At 47.3% G+C, this 23,984-nt stretch overlaps 1 long non-coding RNA gene across 1 annotated transcript; it reads left to right on the top strand.

Moving 5' to 3' along the window:
- The first annotated feature begins 3,107 nt into the window (after window positions 1-3,107).
- Window positions 3,108-7,525, top strand: LOC311519812. Its single transcript, XR_014711389.1, has 4 exons — window positions 3,108-3,282; window positions 3,590-3,662; window positions 6,139-6,249; window positions 7,132-7,525. It is a non-coding gene; the product is annotated as an uncharacterized lncRNA (long non-coding RNA).
- The last annotated feature ends 16,459 nt before the right edge of the window (window positions 7,526-23,984 follow it).

Here is a 23,984-nt window from a genome sequence, read left to right as displayed (position 1 = left end):
TTATTGAGCTGAAGAGGGAATCAGTAAAGAACTCTTTTTAGTGGATTCTCTTCCACAAATCTCTGACTCTCAGAAGGAAATTTTCAACGCCCCACTAGAAATAGCAGAACTGATTCAGGCTATAAAAGAAATGAATGGCAAAAAGTCTCCTGGTGCAGTTGGGTTCCCAATTGAATTTTACAAAAAATTATCTGAGACTTTAACACTAGGTTACTACATATGCTCAATGAGGCCAAGAATCTGCAAACTCAAACTGTAATTTCAATTTTTCCTAAACCTGGGAAAGAACTCGGACTATGTAATAATTACAGGACAATTTCTTTAATCAATTGTGATGCTAAGATTTTAGCTAAAGCTCTTGCTATGTGAATGGACAAAGTTCTCTTACACATAAATCAGGTAGGCTTCCTTCATAATAGACATGGCTCATATAATTTGCATCAACAGATTGCTATTTCCTCTTTAAGAAATTCTAAAGAACCTGTAGGTGTATTTCGTTAGATGCTGAAAAGGCCTTAGTCCCAGGCTGTGTGATCAATCTTCCATGTGTTAGCAAAATTTGGATATTGCTTGGATTGCATTTTTTATATTCTAACACAGTTTCCAAGGTAGTCACCAATAAGAAAAGATATTATTTCTTACCCCTTTCCATTACACAGAGATACTAGGAAGGGCTGCCCCCTTTCTCCTCTGTTTCATTTAGTTGTAGAACCTTTAGCCTTTGCATCCAAGCAAATCAACATGTTCATGGTAGCCGGGAAGGCTGAACAAAGCATAAAATTATGCTCTCAGTGGTTCTCAAACTTTAGTAATCCAAGGACTCACATTTTGATTTAAAATTTTGCCCAGGCCCTGTCCCCATTACACCCCTGCCTCTCCTCTTCCCCGCCTCTTTCTGCCCCCTCCTCCAAGTGCCTCTATCCCCCTCCCTCCCAGCATCTCCTGCGTGCTAGGGAACAGCTGTTACCAGGTGTGCAGGAGGTGCTGGGGGGTGGAGGAAGAAGTTGAGGGAGGAGGAGGAGTTGATCAGCAGGGCCCACAGACCCTCTGGAGTACCCTCACGGATCCCCAGGGGTACACAGACCTCAATTTGAGAAATGATGCTCCTGTATTTGTATCTATGCCCGAGGTTACAATTCCTAACCTTCTAACCACTATTAATACATTTGGACTCCTCTCAGGATATAAAATTAATTGGGGGGGGGGGGGTAAATCAGAAATTTTAGGAATTATCAACTATGCCCACAAAGGCCTTTTCTCAAATTGGGACTTTCAATGGCAATCATCCTACATGGAAATATTTAGGAATTCTGATTCCCCAAAATATTCAGGACATCCCTAAGGCAAACACAGAACCAACTATTGCCCAAGTGGATTTGGGGAGATGGAGTTTGTTAATCCCCAGTTTGTGGGGTAAAATTAATTAATACACTGAACATAAATGTCCTTTCTAGAATTTTGTATGTCTTGGGGGAGGGGGGTGTGTGTCTCTCCTTATTTCTATGCCTCAAAGTTATTTTGATAAATGCTCTGACAATATTGAATCTATTTGGGGCTCAAGTAAGAAACCTAGCCTGGCACTGAACTAAATTACTGCTCCCTCTGTGACTGGGAGGATTTCATTTTCCCAACTTGGAAAATTATTCTGTCTCCTTTCTGTTAACCCAAGCGTCTTTTTGACTGTTAGATATGACCCCACAGACTCCACCTTGGATTCCAACTGAATGAGAATTGGTACACCCTCTCCCCCATCAGGCATTGTAGGATCAAATTACTATAGATCTGATGGCTTCAGAGCTCTCACAATAGCAGCTGTGAGGCAAGCTTGGTCAGAGTTGACTAGAAAATTCTGCTCCCATCCACTCTTCTATGTAGAGTTGGCCCTATGGAGCAATCCTATCCTTAAACTTGGTGGCAAAACCTTCATGTGGAGGGATTGGATGGACAATGGAACTATAACTATATCACAGCTAATTGGCAATGATACACTGAAACTATTTGTAGATCTTCAGCAACAGTTTGGCTTGCCCTGCTCCAGAGCATGGAAATATCTCCAGTGAAAGCTCTTGCTTATGAATATATTTTGATGGGATGCACTAGGAGCTCCAGAACCTCTGGAACTCCTATTATTTTGGAGGAAACTCCCTGGGTTTACTTGCCCAGCGGTAATATTTGATTTTTCCGGCCCGCAAAACTGCCAAAGACTAACTTGAGAGTTGCTTGGATGAGAGATTTGGATACATGGCGCTCTCTGAGCCAATGCGATCCAATTGAATATAATGCTTAAAAAAGCAACTATAGACCTGAGACTACTGCTTATTTTCAAAAAGGTGTCTGTTGGTATATACTGGTCCCCACATAGACTAATGGTAATGGGCCTCAGAAATGCTGACTGCTGTTGGAAATGTAACTCCTTGGTGCTCCATTAGCTCATGTGTTTTGGGAGTGCCCCTGTATCAAGAATTTCTAGTTTGAGGTGGACCAAGGGCCTAATTTGATATTGGATGCTAAATTGGAGCCCTCCTCCAGTTTCATTCTTGGATATATTCCTGATACCTGGAGGTTACCTGGTAACAAGGTAGCATGGTTCCAATGTACAGTTTTCATTGCTAAAAAATTAATCCTGTAAAAATGGAGAAGTTGATCCCTATCAAATATTAATGTGGCTGACCTCACAGCTAATGAATTACTGGCCTTCTGCAGAAAGGGAATACTCAAAATTCAAAGCAATTTGGGCTGACTTTTTTTAGAGGTTTATGATTAATGTAGACCCTGAAGATCAATATGTCCCTTCCCCTCCCCTCCCTTTATCCTAAACCTCTTTATTTACTTTGCATATTATAAGAAAGCTGGTATTTTGGTGTTTGGAAAATTAATAAAAATAATTAATAATAAGAAACATTGTAATAACCAGTCTGATTCCTCCCCATGCTTAATTACATCCTTTTTTCACCTATACCCCCACCCTTGCACTACCCTACATGTTCTGTATCTTGCCTGATCCTATGTATTGCCATAATGAATGTCCTAGATTCAAAAGTCCAGTGTCTTGTTACTGAAAGTCATGCAGTGACTTGAAGCAAGTTGAGAAAAGAATACATGGAACATAGTACAGGGAACAATCCTACATAGTGGGGAGGGTTGCTTATAAGGACAAACTAATCTAACAGGACTTTCTTCTCTGCTCATTGATTCTCTCCAGGGTGGATCCAAGAGGGATTCTCCAGTGGATCTACCCTGCAATCTGATTACATGCTTCTCACACCAATGGTGGCACACAGGGTAGGAAAACAGTCTCTTCCATCCCTCTGTCATTAGCTGCTGCTTCTATCTGCTCTAAGCAGTTGAGATCAGCTGTTCTGCCCTCCCTGCTAAGGGTTCTCCTTAATGTTTCTCCAGGGAGACCTAGTGTCCTCATTCCAGTTGGTTGTTGAGTTTAGTGAGTGTTGTGACTGCCCTTTCTATCCTTTATGTCCCTTCTTTTGGGAGGTCTCAATTGGCTAGCATGGTGCTGCCCAGGTAGGTGAACCGTTCTACACTTTGTCTTTGCTGTCTAATGTGATGTTCCTGCTTGATGTCTTGGTTTCAGGGATGGTTTTTCTGCAAGCTGAGCCAGAAGAAAAACAGCTGCAGGCAGCAAGGCATACCAATAACCTAAGCAGGTAAGAAGTAGAAAACACTCCACCTTGGGGTTTCATGTAGCCCTGGCTGCAAATACTGATCTCTTCCCAAGGGTCTGCAGACTAATTATAGTGCACCTGTAAGAGAGGAGGAGGATACTGTACTGAGAAAACAAATCCTTGTTGACCTGCCACTGCACCCTTTCATGTTCCTGTGCTCAGACAGCTTGTTAGCCTTCCTAGTAATTATTAGACTTTGCTACAGAACAGAGTGAGACCTTGCCAGAGATTCTCATAGTGTAGCCTTATAGAATCATAGGATGATAGGACTGGAAGGGACCTCAAGAGGTCATCTAGTCCGGTCCCCTGCACTCAAGGCAGGACTAAGTATTATCTAGACCAGAGGTCTCAAACACAGCCTGCGGGTTGCATGCAGCCCTAGGAGTTGTTTCCTGCAGCCACCAAGCTCCCTGCCCCTCTTCCCCCAGCATGCCGCATTCCCACGCCTCTGTCTACCTCCAGGCACTTCCGCCACCAAACAGTTCTTTGGTGGCAGTTTGCTCCTCCCCCCTGGAAAGCGCTGGGAGCTGCACACTCAGGGGAGGAGGCGGAGAAGAGGTGGGGCAGGGATTTGGGGAGGAGGTTAGAATAGGGGTGGGGGCAGGGCCTCATGAAAGGGGTGGAGTGGGGGGTGGGGCCAGGGGCAGTGTGTGTGGGGTGTCAGTGATGCAGCCCTTGGCCCAATGTACTAGGCCTCATGTGGCCCTCATGGTGGTTTGAGTTTGAGATCCCTGATCTCAACCATCCCTGACAGGTGTTTGTCCAACCTGCTCTTAAAAATCCCCAGTGATGAGATTCCAGAACCTCACTAGGCAAGTTATTCCAGTGCTTAACCACTCTCACAGTTAGGAAGTTTGTCCTAATGTCCAACCTAACCCACCCTGGCTGCAATTTAAGCCCATTGCTTCTTGTCTTATCCTCCAGAGGTTAAGAACAATTTTTCTCCTGCTTCCTTGTAACAACCTTTTATGTACTTGAAAACCGTTATGTTTCCTCTCAGACTTCTCTTCTCCAGACTAAACAAACCCAATTTTTTCAGTCTTCCCTCATAGGTCATGTTTTCTAGACCTTTAATCATTTTTGTTGCTTTTCTCTGGACTTTCTCCAGTTTGTCCACCACTTTCCTGAAATGTGGTGCCCAGAACTGGACACAATACTCCAGTTGAGGCCTAATCGGCACGGAGTGTGGAAGAATTGCTTACTAAATACTCCTGCTAATACATCCCAGCATGTTTGGTGGGTGGATGTTTTTGTTTTTTTGCAACAGCGTTACACTGACTCATATTTAGCTTGTGATCCACTATGACCCCCAAATCCCTTTCCACAGGACTCCTTCCTAGGCAGTCATTTCCCATTTTGTATGTGTGCAACTGATGGTTTCTTCTTAAGTGGAGTACTTATTGAATTTCATCCTATTTACTTCAGATTATTTCTCCAGATCATCTTGAATTTTAATCCTATCCTCCAAAATACTTGCAACCCCTCCCAGCTTAGTATCATCCACAAACTTTAAGTGTACTCTCTATCCCATTATCTAAATCATTGAAGACATTGAACAGAACTGATCCCTGCGGGACCCTACTCATTATGCCCTTCCAGCATGACTGTGAACCACTGATAACTACTCTCTGGGAACAATTTTCAAACCAGTTTTGCACCCACCTTATAGTAGCTCCATCTAGGTTGTATTTCCCTAGATTGTTTATGAGAAGATCTTGCGAGACAGTATCAAAAGCCTTACTAAAGGCTTATCTGATAGCTGTTAGATCAGTGGGAGTTACTGGGTGTAACACCCTCTTGGGCACTGTACACTTAAATCCAAATAGTTCCCACTGATTGCTACTTCCTGTTCATCAAATACAGATGTTTGATTATAACTATTGTTAAAGCATCTGACTATGTTGCTGGAGTGGTTTCAGAATAAGACTGTAAGGACTGGTAGGGCTCAGGCCACTGGTGGAGTATTTAACCTTACATAATGCTTAATGGTAATTACTGTGCACAGAGCGGCAGCTAGAAACATGCCTTCTCAGCAAGGGCGATCAGCTCAGCTAATGTCTCTGCAGTGCCAACAAGATAGCCAGCTCAGCTGACTTCTCATCACTAACAGGGGGCCAGCGACTGGGGCTTCTGAGCAAGTAGATGCAGCCAGGCCTGCAAATGGTGGTCTGCATTCCTTTTGATACATCAGCCCTCTGATAGAGCTAGGATCTCAGCCAGGGAACTGCTTAGGATAAGCTCTGGGGAAGGATCCCTGACTTGACAGATGCACTCAGAACTGTTACTGTTTGGCCTTCACCTCTGCTAATTACTCAATGTTCAGCCAAGCCTGAGGCAGAGCATTGACCAAAATGTTTTTATGCAACAGCTGAGGCCAGCAGAACCTCTGTAACTGTCCCCTTGTGGCCTTGGGCAAGGCCCTGCTCAGCCTCTCAGCTTCATTTAACTTCTGTTCCAGCTTCCTCTTTGGTGAAATGGGAATAAAAGTACTTCTGGGCCCCACAAAGGAGCCAGGACTAATCGGTTAATGTCTGTACAGCCCTGGGAGGAGGAGGACTGAATGCGAGGGGTAAGTTACTCTTGTCCTATGCCCTAACAACACTGCCATCCTTTGGAAAGTGCCTTGCAATCGACTGATAAACACTGAGAGTTGGGGTTTATTATTACACAGACTCACACTGACCTCCTTTCTATCCCTGTAAATTGCAACCCAATCAATGCAGCATTATCTTGTATAGCACTTTCCATACTCCTTCTCCCCAAAGCACTGTACAGAGCTGAATAAGAAATAATAGAGGGAGAGAAACTTGAGTGGTACAAGTAAAGGAGGGCATTAGTGAGGGAGGGCATTAGACAGTATTAAGACAGAGTTATCACTTCTGTCCCTATACTGTTTTGCTGCAGGCATGTGACAGAGCACTGAGAGATACAGTTTGAGCCAGCACTCTGGTCACTGTTAGCACCAGTTGGCTTCCCCTGGGGGAAGCCTTTTTGGTCAGGTTGCCTGATAACTACCTAACCTAGTCTGGACTAGTAAATGAACTAATTAACCCATTAACAGGCAAGTGGCTTAAAAAGAGCACTGGAAGGAAGTGCTTGAGAGAGAGGGGAATGAATGAACGAGAGCAGGCTTGGAGAGCCTGAAAAGGAGAGGTCTGAGTAGACTTCAAACCCCATCCCCACTGGAAAAGTTGTGGAAGCGCTGATATGTATTGGTGGAGGGACTGAGGCACTGTAAACAAAGTACATGCCACTGTTGACCAACAAGAAGGTCTTAGAGCAGTCTTAGTGGATGAGGGGGTGCAGCACAGAACCCCATCACAACTAGGGTGCAGCACAGCACACTGTCACTGTGTTCTGCCCCAGAAGTGGCTGCACTTCAGTGTTGGGTGAAATGATTGCTCTGTAATATAACTTGTAGAGGTTGTTAGTAACGTTCTTTGGGATACAGTTACAGGCCAGAAATAAGACAATTGTCATGATCATCTCTCCTCACATGAAATCTGAAAGGAAGTGAAGAGGTGGAGACAAGCAAGGAGGCTGCTTCAGCAGAAGGGATGATGACCATGCATTCAAGTCTGTCTCCTGGTGGTAGAGGGACATGAGTACAATAGTTCCTCTATGGAAGGGTGGTTCCAAAGCACTTTGCATTTCCATAGCCTCTTCTGTCAGAGGATCACAAAATACCATCATCAGAAAAAGGGAGCTACCTATTTGTCGATTCGCCCCTAGATGCCTGGCTTTTGAGGATGAACTGAGCTAAACTTTGACATTTAAGACAAAGGATGCAGCAGTACTTGGGGCTCTGTTACTGAGGGGCAAGGTCTGGTGGGGCTAGTGGTGCAAGTGGAATCCATCTCTTACTGGTGTGGGTGGGTGGCGGGGGGAACAGCAGTTAATGGGGGAGCCATGTGACTCCTCCCTGCCCTGCTGGGCAGGCCCCATGCCCACAGCTCCTCTGGGCGGTTCTATCACCCCAGCCCTTCCACACAGGGTCTCCTCTGGCTGTACAGCAGCCTCTCCAGAGGACAGGGCTGTGGGCGGCACAGCTGGACTAGAGGAGCTGCTGGCGTGGGGCCACCCAGTGGCCCCATGTTCTGCTCCTTTCCCCGCTGTGGTTCCTGGGAGAGGCCTGTGGGGGAAAAGAGCAGAACACCAGCAGCAACTCTGGCAGCTGTAGCAGCCCCAGCCCTAGCCTCTGGCGAGACTGCTGTACAGACAGAGGAGACCCTGCGTGGAAGGGCTGAGCTGTGCTGGAGGTCAAGGCCAGCTCTAGGTTTTTTTGCTGCCCCAAGCTCAGGTGGGGCTGGGGCTTGCAGGTGGTGCTGGAAGCCAAGGGAGTGATGTCACCTTTTCCCAGTGCCTGCAGGGGCTTTCCCCCCTGCCCTGCCTGGCCCCGCAGAGAAGCCCCAATATCAGGGTGGCACAAAGCAGCGCAGCAGCCAGTGCACAGATGAGGCTGTGCAGCCCTGGCTCCCTGGCAGGACTTGTCCTGTCCTCCCCAGGTAGTGGCTGGGCCCTGGCAGCTCAGCATCCTGGGGCTTCCCCTTCCTGTTGTGGCCGGGGTGGGGTGCCCTTGCCCTAAGTGGCACAGCTCTGAGAGCACAACTGCCCCCCAAAACTGGAGGGCTGGAATGCCACCCCTGGAAATGTGCTGCCCAAGCATGTGCTTGCTCTGATGGTGCCTAGAGCTGGTCCTGCTGGAGGTGTGGGGCCACTGGGCTCCTCCATTCTGCTCCTCCTGTGGCTTTTTCAGTACACCGTACCAGCTATAAATATCTTGCTGGTATGGTCGACTGGACTGCCCTACTTGCACTGCTGGGTAGAGCTCAAAAGCATGAGGTGGTTTGGATACTTTGCATGGGTAATTTTTGTTAGCAAAGAGGGTTAAGTGAAGAAACTGATATGAAATCTAATGCAACAACAGAACACATAGATTGAGTGGGCTTGGTATTAATCAGAAAACAACCAGCCCACAAAAGTCAAGCTGGTACAGGGATACCACCCAAGTATAAGAAGATAATGCACGCTTCTCACTCAGTATAAGGAAAAAATGGATGCTTCTCTGGTGAAACAGATGAAATTGCAACAGTTAGCTCATAGGAGGCACCATCCCAGATCAGATAGGATTCAACAGTTAGTATCTTGGAAGATGAAGAAAATCCCTGATAATGTACCTACTCAGAGAAGGACAAATGTAATTTAGTGGACTGAGCCCAGAGCCAGGATTCAGGAGTCCTGAGTTCAGTTCCTAGCTCTGCAAGTCAGCTGCTGTATGTCCTGGGGGAAATCATTTCAATTCTTTGTGCAACTCTCCTGTCTGCCCTTTTGTTTTGTCTGTTTAGACTGCAAAGTCTTCAGGCAGGGATAGTTTCTCACTGTCTGTGCAGCACCAGCTCAAAAGGCCCCTGATCTCAGTTAGGGTCTCTGGGTTCCCCTTGATACAAATAAGGAATAGTAACTCTTCATAGCTGCTGATTTGAGCTGAATTAGACCCAGTAATCTAGAGACGAAAATTCCATTATCAATAACCCCAAAGCAAACTCCTCCCAAAAGGAAGCTTTTTCCATGCAAGATACCATACTTCTAAAAGTGCTTGTAAATGTTCATTAATGAAACCTCACAACCCCCCACGATATTGAGGCACAGAGGTGACTGTCTCGTTGTCATAGTCAGAGTCAAGAACAGAACCCAGGATGCTTATCCCGTGCCAGTCACTAGCCTTGACTTTCTACTTTTTATTGCTCTGAATTTTAAGGACATAAGAATGGCCATACTGGGTCAGGCTGATGGTCCATCTAGCCTGTAGTGGGGCAGCAGCCTGACTCTGATAGGCAGGAGTTAAAAGCAGCCAAGCTAGGCTGATTAGGGAGGGGCTGACCACAGGTGTGGCCAGCTCAATCAGGGCCCAGCTGGTCCTGATAAAAGGGCTGTGGGGGCTAGGAGACAGAAGTCTTTCTTCAGCCCTGGAGGGAGAAGGGCTAGCTGCCTGAGAGGAAGGTACCTGAACTGGAGCAGTGCTGGGGGAAAAGGGCAAGAGAAGCTGGGGAACTCTAGCTTGGCAACTCCCCAGGCTGCAGGCTTTGTTGAAGGCCTACAGAGGTACTGGGGCTGCAGAGGGGTAGCTTGGGGATAGGCAAAGGCAGCAGGTCCTAACCCCTTGCCAATGATGAGTAGCCATTACAGACTGCAGTGATCCATCCCCTGTCATCCAGTCCTAGCTTCTGGCAGTTGGAGGTTTAGGGACATCCACTGTGTGGGGCTGTATCCATGAACATCTTGGCTAACAGCCATTGATGAACCTATCCTCCACGAACTTATCCAATTCTTTTTTTTAACTCGGTGATACTTTTGGCCATTACCACATCCCCTGGCATCAAATTCCACAGGTTCACTATGTGTCATATGAAGAAGTACTTCTTTTTGTTTTTCAGACCTGCTGCCTGTTACTTTCATTGGGCAGCCTTCCTAGTTCTTGTGTTAATCCTCCACTGAAAACACATTCAGAGCCCATTCATGCTCCAGTCTTGAGTGAAAATTGGTAACTGTGGCTCATTCAAGACTCCTGATCAGTGGATCAACTTTACAAACCACTCTCCATGAAAGCCATCATCTTGAATTGATTGTCAGTTTTATTCAGCAACTGTCAGACCACAAAACCATGTCTCTGTAATGCTGAGCTTTCCAAGACACTCTTGGAGAAGCACCCACTAAGGTGGCCTCTAGTGGTGTTACCCAGGGTTCTTTCTTACCAAAGCTCTTGGTAACTTTTAATCTGTGCGAAGTGGTGTCAAAAAATAAATCAGGGGAGACACGGCCATGTGACCGATAGATGGCTGGCACAAACAGGACAACACGAGTGCTTTCACTTAGAGCTAAACTTTACTTAGCCTCAAGCACTTACACACGTCCACAACAAGTTAGTAAAACACCCCCAACCCTCGATAATTACTGAAGCTGAATGTGGCTCTCAAGTGGCACAGCGGCAGAGTGCCAGTGGGGAACCCAAGATTCATCCAGGGGGAGAGTCCCTGAAGAGCCCCTTCTGAGAAGTCCTGCTACCTTAAACTTTCCCCCCTTATTTATACATTAAGGGATATGTCATTGTATTACTAAAGAAAACTTGCTAAGCAAGCAGTTTTTAAAGCTCAAGCAAGAGGTTTCCTTATGATGGTCAATTAACCAGATATGTTTTTTTCTTTCTCCCCAGAGTGTCCATGTCTTGGGACCCTGACAAACACATTCCTCAGGGTACATTATAGACAAGCTTCCTGTTTTTTCTAAAATACATATATCTAGAATTTCAACATTCTTGGCAGGAAGGGTGTGGGGTCAAGCTGCCCTTTCTGTGGCACGCAAAACCCCCTCCCCTCCTGACTTGGTTATGCTAAGGCTGCTGCATGACCAATTTGTGGTCTGCTGACTTGACTACTTTTAGCAATAAGCAATAGTGGTTTCAGGCACTTTACTGGTTTGCCAAAATCTCCCTGTACAGTGAGAGATAAAAGGTTACAATCAAACTCCATTCAAGAGGTTTTATTAACTGGGGGGAAAAGGAAGCACTGGAACCAGCTTGTAGAGAAATAGCTCTTCCCACCCAATCCATTTTACTGATCAGCATAGGTTTCAAGCAATGGATAAAATGACATTTGGCCCACTGTAACAACAGCCACTGGAAGCATTGGATACTTACTAATCCCTGTCACATGACAGGAGTATTTTGTAATCCTCACTCATGCAGGACCAGACAGTATAGATCAGCCTCTAGTAGCACCTCCTGTCACATCTTTATTACAACCCTGAAGTCTCCCTGAAGTTTCAGTTGGTCATGGGATCCTTCATTTTCCTGTCTGCTGTTAACCAGCAGCCACGGGACATCCTAGAGGTGGCTGCATTTCAGTGGCTGGTAAAGCGATTTCTGCCCTGTATATATTAAGGGCTTCATCCTACAAACTTATGTGTGAGTAATATTATTCATGTGCACAAGTGATTATGGGATCATGCTCTAAGGGTGAGATTGTCAGCACCCACAATCTGGGCCAGATTGTTGCAAGGTCTCAATACATTGGACGGTGAGCTCCATTGGAAATCTGGCTCTTATCTAAGTAAGTACATGGCAACTGAGGTCTTCTGAAAATCTGGCTCGATGTATGTATATGATTTGAGTCCCTTTGGAAGAAGGGCAACATGAGATTATTCTTCCCTTAACGAAAGCACTTGTAGATTTGTCTGCAGTCAGACTCCTTAGTGTTGTATCTTTCTTTGTGTGTCATGTCTCTGTTGGTGTTTGGGACAGAAATGGGTTCTAGCCACAAAGTTCAGGTCTGGATCCAAACTTTCCCCTAGTTTGGAGTGTCCAGGTCTGGGTTTTTGTTCCAGGCCTCTCTATAATTTGGATATCACACATTTTTAAAACCTTCCTTTCCTCCCCAGAAGATTCATAGCAAGTCATCTCTAGGTCCGAGGGACAAATATTCTGTTGGTTGAGTTCTTCACCCTCCTTCTCTCTAACTGCAAGGATATGACCCACTACTCTCAGCAGAGTGGCAGTACTTAGCACTAAAACACTGGCTAAGGTAGGAATTTGGTCCAGATGCCCTAGGACTGCCAGAGGCTCCAGAGCTACTGGGAACCTTGGACATGCTTCATAAATTCCCTAGGCCCAGGTGTGCTATGTATGCTTTACCAATGAAGAGGGACTTTACTGGTCTGGAGTTTTTTGTGGAAAAAGAGCTCTAATGGTAGAACATATTACAGAATGTTAAAAATGCTTCTGTGGATCTCAGGCTACGCCTGGTATAACAAGAGTCTATTCAAAATGTATTGGATGCCACAAAGGTGGTGCAAGATGGGGGGGCCTTGTCCTGTGTTAGTTGTTTGTGGTGTAACAAAGAAAAAGGAGCCCTGATGCTTATGCTATGGGACTGACCAACTGTCAGGTATCTGTGAGACAAGGTGGACACAAGAGTGGAAGTAGTGGTTGGTTTCAGCAACCAAACCTCAGCTGAAAACTAGATCCTAGATTATGGACCTCCTATGCCGGATTTAACTCCACCACAAAGACTTTGGCTCTTGAGAGCTGTAGTGGTTACCAAGCGCTTGATTTGACAACAACAGAGGAGCAGGCTTATGCCCAGAATAGATCAGTGATATTCAGACCTGTCTGAGGTAGCAGGGAAAGGAAGAATAGCTTATCAATGTAGAGAGCAATTTATGAATTTGAATAAATGCAGACCCCATTTCTCGATACATTTGGATAAAGAATACTGAGATAGATCAAACAATGTTAAACTTCCATTCCACCTGCTTTTCCTTTCCCTCCTCCCCCGGTCTCCTCTTTCTATTTTTTGCCTGTTTGTGTATGTCTTTTACTTTTTTATTTTTTATTGTTACCCCCACGATACCATGTTATCTGTGTAATATTGTCTGATTTTTGTATTGTCTGGTCTTGCAGCTTTGAGAAAATTGTAAAGTTTTGTTGCATAATTTTATTGGCTATCCTATGAAATGAGCAGCATGTGGTTGACCTTTTTGTATTTTGATTGTTTATGAAAATTAATAAAATACAAAATAGCAGTCCAAAATTGGTTCCTGAAAACCCATTTAGTTATTTCAGTGCAAATTTGGGAATAAAAGTGGCTAAGCTCTCCTTTGCCATGAGTATGGTTGCCAAGTGTCTAGTTTTTGACTGGAAGGCCCAATCAAAAAGGGACCTGTCGGATCTGGTCTGCACTGCTGACCGGGCCATTAAAAGTCCCATTGGTGGCACAATGGGGCTAAGGCAGGCTCTCTGCCTGTCGTGGCTCCCAGAAGCAGTGGTATGTCCGCAGCTCCCCCTTTTAGGCGTAGGGGCAGCCAGGAGGCTCTGTGTGCTTCCCCCACCCCAAGCACCAGCTCAGCAGTTCCCGTTGGCCGGGAACCACGGCCAATGGGAGCTGCAGAGGTGGTGCCTGCAGACAGGGCAGCATGCAGAGCTGCCTGGCCATGTCTCAGCGTAGGAGCTGGATAGGGGACATGCCGCTGCTTCCGGGAGCCACCTGAGGTAAGCACTGCCTGGAGCCTGCACCCCCTCCTGCCTTCCAACCCCCTGCTCCAGCCTGGAGCACACTCCTGCAGCCCAAACCCCTCATCCCTGGCCCCAGCCCAGATCCCACACCCCCAGCCAGAGCCCTCACCCCATCCCGCACCACAATCCCTTGAGCCAACCCGGTGAAAATGAGTGAGGGTGGGGAGAGTGAGCAACAGCTGGAGGGGGATGGAGTGAATGGGGGTGGGGCCTCAGAGGAGGGGCGAGAGTGTTCGGTTTTGTGCCAGTAGAAAGTTGGCAACCCTAGCCGTGAGGCCTACAAAAAACAATGAGACCATACTGGGTTTCTTTAGCCCCTTGTATTCCAAAATAATTGTCCACACACATTAGAATCAGCCTAACAAAATCAGTTTTAATTCACACCTTATCTTATGGGGTGAGTTTGAGTATTTAGACCTGCTTGAAATGACAACACTTTGCTGGTAAAGGCCAGTGCACCTAAAATGTATTTGCTTCCCCAATCTCTGGTTCTGTGCTAGCTCAATTGGTTGACAGAACTTGCAAAGCTGTGCCATTTCCAACTCCTTCCAAAGGAGCTCGTGCTGAACCCGTATTTATATCTTGTAGGGAGAAGGGGAGTAGATGACTATTGAGCAGGAATGCTCTTACCTCTTTCCCTTTCATGTGTAATCAGTGCAGGTCTAATAGAAGTGCTCGGAGGAGGAACAGTAGAGGCGGTAGCAATGCAATTCCCCCCATGCTACCTACCAATACGCTCAGCCTTTAACCCTAAAATGCACACCTCCAAGCAAAGTAGGTAGCTCAGTCTATGGCCTGTTCAGGCCTTTGCTTCTCTTCCATGATTGCTAACAGTGTGCATTTTGGGTGTCTTTTTTTTATGGGGATGCTGACATACTAGGGACTGGATTGAGACAGATTCATTTCACACAAGCTACTAGATGGCAATAACTTTCGCTCCCTATTGACCTTGCCTCAATTTGTACATGGTGAAAAGTTTATTTGAGCATACGTTTTCGTGAGCCACAGCTCACAAAAGCTTATGCTCAAATAAATTGGTTAGTCTCTAAGGTGCCACAAATACTCCTTTTCTTTTTGCGAATACAGACTAACACGGCTGTTACTCTGAAACCAGTGAAAAGTTGTCTTCTTATCCAGTCTGCCACCAGATTAGCCTGATAGTGAATTGTGAACTTGTTGGCTAGACTTAATGTGTGGGTGCTGGGTGGTATTGGTGGCCTGTGATATGCTGGAGGTCAGACTAGATGATCTGGTGGTCCCTTCTGGCCTTAAATTCTATGGGTATGTCTACACTGCCATAAAACACCTGCAGCTGGTGTCAGCTGACTTGGGCTTGTTGGGCTCCAGCTGCGGGGCTATAAAATTGCAGTGTAGACCTTTGGGCTCAGGTTGGAGCTGGGAGTCCAGGACCCTGTAAGTGTGGTGGGCCTCAAAGCCTGGGCTCCAGCCTGAGTCAGAACATCTACACTGCAGTTTTATAGCTCTGCAGCCCTAGTGAGCTGACACAGGCCAGTCATGAGTTTTTTATTACAGTATAGACATGCACTGTGACCCAAGGCTGGGGCCCACTTGTAGCTTGCCTACAGAGTGTGCCAAAAAGAAACTAAAATAATCCTTTGCCGTCCTCTAGTGGTCCAATTAAGAAATGTAGTTAGCATTCAGTTAAAGCAGGCAATATTACATATCTTCTACTATCACACCACAACTTATTGCATAAATCTGCAGCCTCTACCCTAGGAAAATGTCTACTCCATGTAGCTAAAGAAATCACTGTGAGCCAGCCATATTCCCTTTGCCTCAGGTCCTGGCTAGCAGAATCTAAGAGGGCAGAAAAGGAGGTGAACACTGGAAAATATTATTTTCCTTTCCTCTGCTGGTTGGACAGCAGCAGATGCATTTTAATGAAGCACATGGTGTCTGGGGGAGCTGAGGTCCTGGGACAGGCTGCAAAAGGGGTTTTGCAGACCTCTGTCCTCACAGAGAAAGGATGGCCCAGTGGTGAGTGCACTAGGCTAGAATTCAGGACAGTAGGTTTAAAATCTCTGCTCTGCCACAAACGCCCTGTGTGACCTTGGGCAAGTGGTTTAGGCCCAGATCCTCAAAGGTGCCTAACTCCCATTGAAAACAAAGACCAGTGGGAATCTGGGCCTTAGTGTGTCTGTCTCTGTTTCCCATCTGTACAATGGGAGAATAGCACTGTCCTGCCTTGCCGTGGATAAATAGATGAAAGAGTGGGAGGTAATGAGGAGCCATGGATGATTTCTAACCATCTTTGTGGTGGGCATTAGCAGAGCACAGAAAGTTGATGTTCGAGTTAGATGAGTTTTTAAAAAAAAAAATTAAAACGTTCTCCCCCCTGCTCCTTCCACCCCAAAAAATGGCCTAGCTCCAAAACAAAAAAATTTCATTTTTAAAATGACACTTTTTTTGTTCAATGCAGAAAGAAAACGTTTCCTTTCTGCCTTCAGGAATCCAGGGCATGGGATGGGGGAGGATTTTTTTCATTAACTCCCTCCTCCCCCAAATTTTCAAACTTAAAAAAAATCTTTTAAAACAACAAGGGATTTATATTTCCATGACCACCGCACCCCTGTTTTTTGCCTAGCACAAATACAATGAAGTTTCCCTTGGCCCATGTCAGCTACCAGTCACCAAGACCCCCTGTTATTCTAGCTGCCACTTAAGGTCTGTCTACACTGCGATTAAAAAAAATAGGGGCACCCCAAGACTCAGAGCCCTGGTTAGCTTACTCAGGCTTATGAGGCTCAGGCTGCTGGGCTAAAAATTGCAGAGTAGCTGTTTGGACTAAGGCTGGAGCCTGGGCTCTGAGACCCTCCTGCCTCACGGGCTCTCAGAGAGTCTGGGCTCCAACTCTAGCCCGAACATCTACGTTACAATTTTATAGTCCTGCAGCCCCCGCCCCATGAGCCCAAGTCACCTGACCTGAGCCAACTGCAGCTGTGCCACAGATCTTTTATTGCAGTGTAGACGTTCCCCCTAGAGTCCTGACTCTCACAGTCGGACTTGGCCCCTAGTGACTCCCCCTCCCATGTAGACAAGCCTTTGGTCCCATCTGTTTTACTGTGTGACAGGGGGATAATTTCCTTACAGGAGGCCTGTCCCTGCTGGCCTGGAAATCACTGTATTCAAGGCAGGCAACTGTGCTCCTTACTCACGCCACCGGGCGAGGGTAAATCCCAAGCTGCGGAAGTGGGCTGTCTGCTTCGTTCAGCTGTGAATGCTTCACATGTTGTACGGATGGAATGCGGGGCAGGGCACAAAGATTCAATGGCAGTTGGGGGGCTGTGGGGTGGCATGCTGGGGGGTATGGTTCTATAGCAGTTGGGGGGGCTGTGGGATGGAATGTTGGGGGGTATGGTTCTATAGCAGTTGGGGGGCTGTGGGGTGGAATGTTGGGGGGTATGGGGTGGAATGTTGGGGGAGCTGGGCATAGTTCCAGAGCTGTTGGGAGAGGGCTATGGGGAGGCCCAAACAGTCCACAGAAGTTGGGGGGGGTGTCCCATTGCTCTATGGCAATTAGGGTGCTCCATGGTTCTGTCACCCCCTCCTGTTCACCCTCCCAGTATTGGATTGTTCAAGATTGTGTAAAAAACAACAAGGCAGACTTACTCTACTTTGCGCGTCTGGGCCTGAGGATCCTCAATGTGCTCTGCACTGCATGGGTGGAACCTTGGGGTGCCGCAGAGTTCTTTGGCAATTGGGGGGTGGAATGTTGGGGGCCTCATAGTTCTATGACGGTTGGCAGGGCCGTGGGATGGAATGTTGGTTATGGGGCAGGTTCCATGGCAGTTGGGAATGGCTGTTGGGTGGAATGTTGTGTGGGCCTTGGTTCTATGGCAGTTGGGAGGCAGTGGGGTAGAATGCTGGGGGGCCCATGGTTCTTCGGCAGTTTGGAGGGCTGTGGGATCCAATGCTGGGGGGGGGGGTAATGGTTCCATAGCAATTGGGGGTTGTGGGGTGGAATGTTTGGGGGGCCAGAGTTTCCAGCTCAGTTAGGAGGTGTCTATGGGGTGGAATGTTGGGGGTGCACGATTCTGTGATAGTTGGTGATCTGCGGGATGGTATGTTGGGGAGATTATAGCTCAATGCACAATATTTCAGTAAATTGGATGCATCCTTAGTTTTTTGGCAGCTAAAATTAACGGAGAAAGCTCAAAACTATGCACATTTAATACCCCATTTAGAAGATACAGATTCTTACACTTACCCTTTGGCATAGCTCCAGCACCACAAAACCATGCATATGATCTATGAACGTATTAACAGTGTTGACACCTGAATGGATGGCATCATGATCTGGGGCTCAACAAAAGAGGAGCATGATCGTAGGCTTCAGGAAGTCCTGCATACAACTTGAGCTGAAAACCTCAAACTAAATAGGGAGAAGTGTGTTTTAGGGGTTACAGAACTGGCTTATGTTGGGGACATTATTTCCAGTGAAGGTGCAAAATCTGATAAGAGGAAGATTTCAGCCATTGAAATGATGCCATGTCGCCAGTCAAAGAAAGATGTCCAGTGGTTCCTAGGAATGGTTAATTACCTTGAAAAATTCATACCTGATCTATCTACCAAAGCAGCAGCTTTGAGAGAAAACTCCTTGAGAATACAAATGAATGGTGTTGGGGTGCAGAACAGGAGGAATCATGGTCAAGTTTGAAACAACAACTGATACAATAGCTAGTGTTGAAGTTCTATGCACCAGGAAGGCCTATTAAAATCTCAGCACACGCTTTGCAGTCTGGGTTAGATACAGTGATTTTACAGAAGCATGAGGATTGTTGGCAACCAGTGGCATGTGCATCCAAATCACTGACTGAGGCAGAAACCAGATACACACAGATTGAGAAGAAGCTTTTAGGAATATTGTTTACCTGTGAGAGATTCAATCAGTATATTTATGGCCAGATAGTGGAAGTCGAAATGGACCACAAGCCCCTTGATATGGTTATTTAACAAACTGCTAAATGACTATAACTTAAGGATTCAGAGAATGGTGATAAAGCTGCAAAAATATGATTTGGTTGTGACCTAGATGCCTGGTAAATTCATGTTCACTGCAGATGCACTTTCCAGAGCAGTGACTCCCACTACGAAACCAGAGAAGACTTCAGAGATAGAGATGCAAGCCTATGTAGATATGATTGTAAAGTCAATTCCCTTAGCTAATAGGAAACTGTAACAAATAAGAGGGGAAATGGAGAACATGAATCAGGGATACTTAGAGACAGTGGCCCCAGAACAGTGGGGCCAGGGGGCCATGGCCCTCCCACTTTTTGAAAGTGGACAGGCCTGGCCTGTCCACTTTTCATCATGGTGGACCCCTTCCCCTCCGCTTCCCGTCCAGGGCAGATGGTGGTGGAGGGTCCGTGCCAGCTCCCCACAGCTGCCTGCATGGTGCTTACCCCAAGCTGGTTCTGGCCAAGGGGCGGGGCCTTGGAGCCGCAGCCCAGCCATGGTAAGAGCTGCTTGGGCAGCTGTGGGGAGCCATGGTGGACCCTCCACCTGCCCGTGGTGCCGGGGCCCTGAGCGGCCTCTGGCCCACGTCCCCACACCCCAGGCCCTCCACCCAGGGCAGATGGAGGGTCCATGCCATGGCTCCCCACAGCTTCCCGCACAGCTCTTACCATGGCCTGGCTGCAGTTCCGAGGCCCCAGCCTGAGCTAGGTCAGGGTAAGAGCTGGCAGGTAGCTGTGGGGAGCCTGGGTCCCTCCATCTGCCCTGGGTGGAGGGCCTGGGGACCTGGGCAGGGGGCTGCTTTTGGCCCCTGGGTGGCCTCCCCGATCCTGCTCTGGCTTCCGGCTTGGCTGGGGTGGGGCCTTTGGTGGAAGAGAAGTGGTGGGGTGGGGCCTTGGGGGGAAGAGGATGGGCCCCCTGGAACCCTCTCTTTTGGGATGTCTCTGCCACCCTTGCTTAGAGAAGTGATAATGAAAGAGTGGCCTGAACAAATAAGCAGTTACTCTCCAAGTATAAGAGACTATTGGAACTGCAGACATGAACTTACTATGATAGATGGGGTGATTTTCAAGGGCAGTAAGGTTGTAATTCCAATGAGCCTCTGAAAAGAAATGCTGTAGAAGATCCATGAGGGTCATTTAGGACTTGAGATGTACAAATGACAAGCACGACACTGGGAAAGGGGGTGGGATGTAAGTGTCTTCTCTTCCCCACTAGAGAGAAGTATGAGGTGATTCAGAAAGGGGATGACTAGGGCTGAGCAAGAATGACATGGTGCTCCCAGCAGAGATGGACGTCTTGGCTGGGAAGTAGGTCTAGAGATAGGTAGGGCAATAAGGTGCCCTTGGAGGGGTAATTACAAGCTGGACTCTAAGTGGTGCTGGTGAGCTCTGCACCAAGGGAATGAGAGTGATTTAACCTGGAAGTGAAGGGGGTGGCCTGAGACAAATGAAGCAGTGTAGGCTTGGGACCTTAAATAGGCACTGCATAATGTTTAGGGGGCCCAGGCTGGCTTACAGAGAGAGCGAAAAGAAGCCCCACAGCTCTTTATTCTCCTTCCTTAGAGGAGGGAATGGTTGCACAGACACTTGAGGTGGGGGACTGTGGCCTCATGGAGGGGTGAAAGACTGCTGGGGGACTCTGCAGGAGTAGCTGTGGCTCAGAGAGGGCCAAGAATGGCTTATTAGAGCCCTGTCTTGTTTGAGAACCTTGCTACCCCAGAAAGGGGGATACTACTACTTTAGGTGGAGGGTTGAATTGCCCTATCCCCAGAGGGAGAATGTGGACTGGTAACGACACAGCTACACCTAACGCTGAGTTAGGGAAGGTTCCTGTCACACAGCTTAGGCAGACAACACAAACACATGGGATGCTCGGCAGAAAACTGTACTTTATGACCTTGATTTTATATAGAATGAAATGATGGGCTGTGCTTGCAGGGTGCAGAGAAAAGTGAGCTTTGAGGAGGGATTTCAGAACAGGAGGGACGGGTGCCTGCCTGGTACATTGGGGTGAGGGGGGAGTTCCCAGCAGCATGGAAGAAAGCAGGTAGGGTAGAGTGAAAGGAGGTTTGGTGGGAATTGCTGGCAGAGACAAAAGGATGAGGGGAAGAGATGCGATTAGGCCTGGAGAGGTAGCTGGGGGCAGAGCTGTGTTGTGAAGGTATTTAAAAATAAAATAAAGCCACCAAAGAAGTGAAGCAAAAAATCTGCCAAATCTTTGGTCTGAATCCCAGATAGCTCTGGCTAAAGGGCCTAGTGGAAGGTGAAAACGTCACTGGACGCAGCCTAAGACGCAACTTGCACAGGATATTGTTATTTAGAATCCAAAGAGCCTCATTTCCCCTGTCTGCCTTCCTATACACAGGAGCTGTCCTTTCTCCGTACAGGATTTCCTGGAACAATTGGTGCAGCTGTCTCAACAACAACACCAACACAAGAACTATATTAAAGGGAGTACGAAGCGGAGATGGGGGCGATGGAGCCCCAGGTCACGCACAGGGAGTGTTGCCCTACATTCCCTTTAAGCAGATTTCAAATCCAGCCCTTTCTCTCAGCTTTCGAGCCAAGCTCAACATAAACAAACCAGTTCATATGGAATAAATGTCAGTGCCACAGTTCAGGAGGCTCCGTTTGTTTAGCAGCGTTTTTTGGGGATGGGGGTGTAGTGGAGGGAGCAGCCGCCAGGCCTGGAGCGTGGAGATAGGGAGATCGATTAAATGTTTGAAAATGTCATTTCACCCCAAAGGCTCGGGAGAAGCAATTAATAAGTCCCACTGATGCCAGCGCACGCTGATGCATGCTGTGTGCACTGCTGCTCTCTAACTCCACTTCAGACGCAAATGCTCAGGGTGAGTGCGTTTCACATTGACTCCTGGAGATCGATGGCACGTGCTCTGGTTTGCTCCTGTGTCTGTGCAGTGTGTGCTGCCCTGTCCTTAGGGGAGATACCCTTAGATCTGTGCTCCTTACCTGCCTTTTCGTGGGCGAACAGGCTTGGTTTGTCTCTGGTCCCAGAATAAATTTAATCTGGATAGCTTCGTTTGCTCTAGCCTTGAATTAGCATATAAAGAGTTACTTTCTCCCAGATCACAGGGTAAACATCTTCTGCCTAATGTATCACCTTCTCTCTTTATTTTCTAACTGTAAAAAGGTCGTTCACCCATTTCCCAGTGATTCACCCCTTTGAACAGCAATTTGAACTCTTGACACCTAAGTGATGCACTGCAGCTGGAATGTGCTCTGATTCAAGGGGAATGAAGGCCATATAAGTACCTGGCTGGATAGATAGACAGAATGCTCTGTGAAACAGGTGTGTTTCAGAAGGAAGATGTCATGGGTTGCCTGGCCCTTTTAAGGAGAAGCTGGGCCCTGGCTACCCGCAAGGAGATCATTTAAAGGGAGTGAACCCATCTAGGCAGTTAACTGAATAATGAGCACCTGGGCCTGATAAAAGGCCATCAGGGCTCAGTTGCATAGAGGTGCTCCTCGAGAGAGAAGTTATCTGAGACCCTAGCAGGAGAAGGACTGGAGCCTGTCAACTTCTCCAAGCTGACAGGTGAAAGGAATGAGTATAAAAGGGGAAAAGCTGCCTGAGGCCTACAGCTGGCCTGAAGCATAATCCTGCTCTGGGAGGAGAGCTGGGGGACTCCTGGATTAAGAAGAGGAAGACTTCTTGATAAACCAGCTGCATGAGGAGGGCTGACACCTGAACTTTGGAGAGGTTGCTTGTCAGCATAAGTCCAGGGCTGAAGAAGTGTTGAACCTGAAGGGCTAATAAGGATGGATTGTCCTGGTAACTCTGGAAAATGAGCTAATAAATGAGACCATGTGCACCTTATTCTCAGTTCCTGGATCTGAGTAAATCACTGCAAGACTGCAAAGAGAGAAAGAAGGCATCCAGCTGGTAAAGCCACACTGTGCCACAAAGGGATGCACTCAAGGGTGCCACCCTGTGACAAGCGGTACTACAAGTGGAGTTCTGAGACACCCTCCCATCAAGGAGGGATGCCCAAGCAGCCCGGTGCAGGTGTCTTCCTTGGCAGTGACACATTTACCCTCCCACGTCAGCATATGGAGGGGCAGCCAGAGCGGCAGCAGTTCCAGCTCCAGTTTGTGGGGGTACCCAAAAGCAGGAGAGGCCTGTGGAGGATGTTCCATGAGAGGTGAGAGTTGATTGTCATTGACAATAAAAGAGACAAAGGTACCAGGCTGGACCAACTGAATGAATTGACTGCGAAGAAGTGGGGCATGCAGGATGGGTTTGCCCCTGTAATAACACAGATGATAAAGATGGCCCGGTTGCACTGAGCACTAGAGGAAATGGGGGGGGGGGGACTAAGCGGTTCAAGACACCGGACCACAAACTGCTGAGGTTTGGCCTATTGTGAAGTCTGAACAAAGGACTGAGGGGATCCAGTTTGGGCAAGGAGGGATGATGCCCCGGGGCAGACTGTTTTGGTTGTGGGGAGAACTGGCACATAGGTGTTTTCCTGCTAAGAATGTCAATGTTGGGCAAATGGGCTGTAATTATGGGGAAGCTGGAGCCTACAAGAATAGATGAATAGGGGATAGGCAAGGAAATAGGCTGGGGGTATAAAATTGAAGTGGGGGGACGGCCAGGGGTTTCACTCTTCCCATTGGTTAGGGAAGATACCCTGACACCACTTTCAGCCCCAGAGGGTGAGAGGCTGGGGAACTCAAATAATCTGGTAAAGGAACTAGGTCAGACCCAAAGCTGTTCTGTCCAAGAGGGGTTCAAGCAACTGCCCTGGGGGATGACTAGATCTGGGTGTAACAATGCTGGTTCTGGTGGGACCCAACTGAGAGTGCCAATTCAGGACAAATTGCTTAAAGCAGGGCAGTTACAGCCCAAGGCTGGGGTTTCTATGCACACCAAGGCAAACCAGACCTGCCAGAGAAAACTTTGGTTTTACCCCACTGGCTAACCACAAGTCACACAAGCAATTTCCTTAGACACTCCAGTTTCCCTGTATCACCACCAGTGCCACTCATTGTGGGGACAAATGGTTATGAAAACCAATACCCCAGTAAAAGAAAAAATGTTCTCCCAATCCCAAAGGACCAAGCCCCAGACCCAGGTCAATATACAAGTCAGCTCTTACCCACAAATCATGCTGTTGCCAATCCTTTAGAATCTGAACTCTAAATGCTTATTCATAAAAGGAAAAAGATATAGATGAGAGCTAGAATTGGTTAAATGGAATCAATTACATGCAGTCATGGCAAAGTTCTTGGTTCAGG

This window comes from Lepidochelys olivacea (genome assembly GCF_965140295.1).
Source record: "Lepidochelys olivacea isolate rLepOli2 genome assembly, chromosome: 4".
Classification (NCBI taxonomy): Eukaryota; Metazoa; Chordata; order Testudines; family Cheloniidae; genus Lepidochelys; species Lepidochelys olivacea.
Note: the sequence above shows the minus strand (reverse complement) of the source record. Positions and strands in the feature narration are given on the sequence as shown.